At 43.4% G+C, this 3,534-nt stretch overlaps 1 pseudogene; it reads right to left on the reverse strand.

The window, feature by feature from the left end:
- Window positions 1-501: 501 nt before the first annotated feature.
- On the reverse strand, window positions 502-1,147 carry LOC138164811 (large ribosomal subunit protein eL14 pseudogene; annotated as a pseudogene).
- Window positions 1,148-3,534: the final 2,387 nt, after the last annotated feature.

Raw genomic sequence — 3,534 nt, forward strand, 5'->3', positions numbered from 1 at the left:
TAATGCCAGCTCCTTTGACCTCCAGAATCTCATATTCCAAGCCCTTCGATCCCTCAGTGTAGAAGCTGCCAGATCCTGTGTTATCCTGTGTTACTGTGTTTCTACAGTATTCAAATTGTTTCTTCCTGGCTGCTTGCAATATTTTCTCCTTGATCTAGGAACTCCAGAACCTGGTTATAATATTCCTAGGAGTTTTCTTTTTGGGATCTTTTTCAGGAGGTGATCAGTGGATTATTTCAACCTCTGTTTTGCCCTCTGGTTCTAAAACATCAAGGTAATTTTCCTTGAGAATTTCTTGAAGGATGATTTCTAGGTTCGTTTTTTGATCATGGCTTTCAGTTAGTCCAATAATTTTTAAATTATCTCTCCTGGATCTATTTTCCAGGTCAGTGGTTTTTTCTGTGTGTGTGTGTGTGTGTGTGTGTGTGTGTGTGTGTGTGTGCGTGCATGCATGCATGCGTGTGTGTGTAGGAAAATCTTTATTTGATTTTGGGCAGCCTCTTATTTTTTGGCCTTTGGAGCAGCTGCTTTCTGGGTGGGTGCCTTCTGGGCAGGTCCCTTCGGAGTGGGTCCCTTCTTGGCTAGGGCTTTCTGGCCAGAGGCTCTCTGACCCTTCTGGCCCTTCCGGCCGGGGGCTGCCTTCTGGTCCTCAGCCTTCTTTGAGAGGATCTTCTTGGTGGAGACCTTTGCAGAGAGTGCCTTCTGGGTGGTTCCCTTCTTGGGAGACCCCTTCTGGGTGGATGCCTTCTGGAGCTTCTTCACTTCATGCTTAATAATTTTATTTCTCATTTTCTTGGCCTTCATGACTTGGTCAAAATCTGTCATCTTGGCTTTCTGTTCTCTGGCTTCGATCTTCTTGGCCCATCTCGTGGCTTTCCATTTTGTATTGATCTTTTCTTTCTCCCACACAGCCCGGACATACTTCTGATGGGCACTGTGTGGGAACTTGAGCACGAAGTCTGTGAGTTGCATACACTTAAGTGGCATGGCCTGCCCCTCATACCTCTGCAGGGGCCATCAGCCAAAGCCTGGCTCTGGTTGATCATGTCCATGATGGCCACCAGCTTGGCGGCATGTGGCCCGAAGGAGATGTAGGCCATGCGGCTGATCTCCACATAGCGCTTGAACACCATGTTGGCAGCACCGAACAAGAAGCATCAGTGGTTTTTCCCATGAGATATTTCACATTGCCTTCTATTTTTTCATTTGTTTGGATCTGTTTAATAGTATCTTGATTTCTCATAAAGTCATTAGCTTCCATTTGCTCCAATCTAATTCTGAAGGAATGATTCTCTTCAATGAGCTTTTGAGATTCTTTTTCCATCTGGAAAATTTGACTTTTTAAGGCATTCTTCTTCTCATTGGCTTTTTGAGCCTCTTTTGCCATTTGAGTTAGTCTATTTTTTAAGGTATTGTTTTCTTCAGTGAGGTTGTTGACTCTCATTTTATAATTTTCTTACATCATTTTCATTTCTCTTCCTAATTTTTCCTCCACTTCTCTTATTTGGTTTTCAAAATCCTTCTTAAGCTCCTCTATGGCCTGTAAACAGCTTATTCTTTTCTTAGAAGCTTCTGGTGCAGGAGTTCTGACTTTTCTGTCCTCCTCCTGTTCCATGCCCTGATCCTTTTTGTCCCTAAAAAGGGAATCCGCCATGCCTTGGCTGCTTCTCGCCCCAGGGACAAAGGACGGATCGCACTCCTGAACTCCCAGGTCCCAAAGTCCACACTGCACTGACCTCTCACTTTGTCCTTAGCATCTATGGATTGATAATTCTGGAAATCACCACAGCTGCTGGTGATCTGAAGTCCCTCCAGCTGGGGGCTTGTTGTGGTAGCCCTGATGCTAAAACCTCCAGCTCACTCGGGGCTGGGCTCAGCTCCCAGCGCACTGTGCTGGCCACTTTCTGCTGGCCTGCTGGGCTGTCTTCAGCAGAAGGTTAGGTTTTCTGTGTCATTTTGTGGGTTCTGTAGCTCCAAAGTTTGTTTAGAGTCATTTTTTACATGAATTGGAGGAAGTGGGAGCGGGAGCCCCGAGGAAGTCCTGTTTCTACTCCACCATCTTGACTCAGCCCCCCATGGCTTACTTTTTTAAAAATAATTTTTATTGATATCTTCTGTTTTCATATTAACTGTATTTCCCAAATTCCCTTTCCTTTCCCACTCGGAGAGCACCATCTCCTACAACAAAGACAAAATAATTCTGCAAAATTAATCAATACATCCACATATCTGACGTTTTACACAATGGTCCATACCCAGAACACCCACTTGTGTAACTAAGTTGGGGAAGAGCCATCTCATCTCTCTTCTTTGGGACCAAGCTTCATCATGGTAATTCTGCAGCATTCTGGTAGAATTGCTTTGAGGCTGACTTTCCATTTACATTGTTACAGTTGCTGTGTTTACTTGGTTCTGCTTACTTAATTTTGCATCAGTTCACATAAGTCTTCCTACACCTCCCTGTATTCACTTGATTGACTCTGCAACCACTGCTCCAAACCTGCTCCCCTGGCCTCCACCATCACACCCCGCTCTGATGACCTCACCTCCTCCTTCAATTACAACAACCAGAACTTCCCCAGTGAGCATCCCCCATTTCTCCTTTTATGCCTCTCAGAGATACCCTACATCACTTCCCATCCCCATCTCTTTTGTTCTAAGGACCCCCTCTTCATGCTCTTTCTTTCTCCTCCTCCCTGGTTTTGCCCTATTGATCAACTCTATTTTCTTACCTTCAACTTCTAATGACTCTTTCCCAATAGCTTACACACCCTTATAGGTAAGACTGCAAATTCAAGTATTCATTGGACCCCACTATTCTCTCAAGCTCCCCCATGTCTATTCCCTTTCAATACCCCATTACTTCTCAACCCCTTGTGATCTGGCTTCCAATCCCACCACTCAAAATTGATCAAATTTACCAATGATTTTTTAAAATAAATTTATTATTTATTTTCAACATTCTTTTCTTTTTAAATTTTAAGTTCTAAATTCTCTCCCTTCTTCTCCCTCCTACTCCTCTACTTCCCACCAAGAAGACAAGTAATATGATATCAATTTTACATGCAAAATCATTCAAAACATATTTCCATATTAGCCATATTGCCGGAAAAAAAAAAGGCAAGAAAAATAAAGAAAGTGAGAAAATTGTACTTCAATTTGCACTCGGAGATCTTCATTTCTCTCTCTGGAGGTGCAGAGCATTATTTCATCATACCAATGATCCTTTTTTTAACTGCTAAATACAAAGCCTTTTCTTGGTCCTCATCTTTCTTGACTTGACTGCTTTGGATGCTACTGACGATCCTCTTGTCCAGGACACTTTCTCTTGATTTCTACAACATTGTTCTCTCCCAGTACTACAGTCATCCTTCTCAGTCTCCTTTGCTGAATTTCTTATCCCCCAAGAGTAGGGGCCCCCAAGGCTCCTTCTGGGCCCACTGCCTCCTTCCTCTCTTTATACACTCACATACTCTCCCTTGGTAATTTTACCAGGTTCCCATGGGTTTAATTATCTTCTCTGAGCAGCTAAGT

Source organism: Petaurus breviceps, unplaced genomic scaffold (genome assembly GCF_028583685.1).
Source record: "Petaurus breviceps papuanus isolate PSGF00001 unplaced genomic scaffold, PetGlider_PUasm1.0 207, whole genome shotgun sequence".
In the NCBI taxonomy this organism is placed as follows: Eukaryota; Metazoa; Chordata; class Mammalia; order Diprotodontia; family Petauridae; genus Petaurus; species Petaurus breviceps.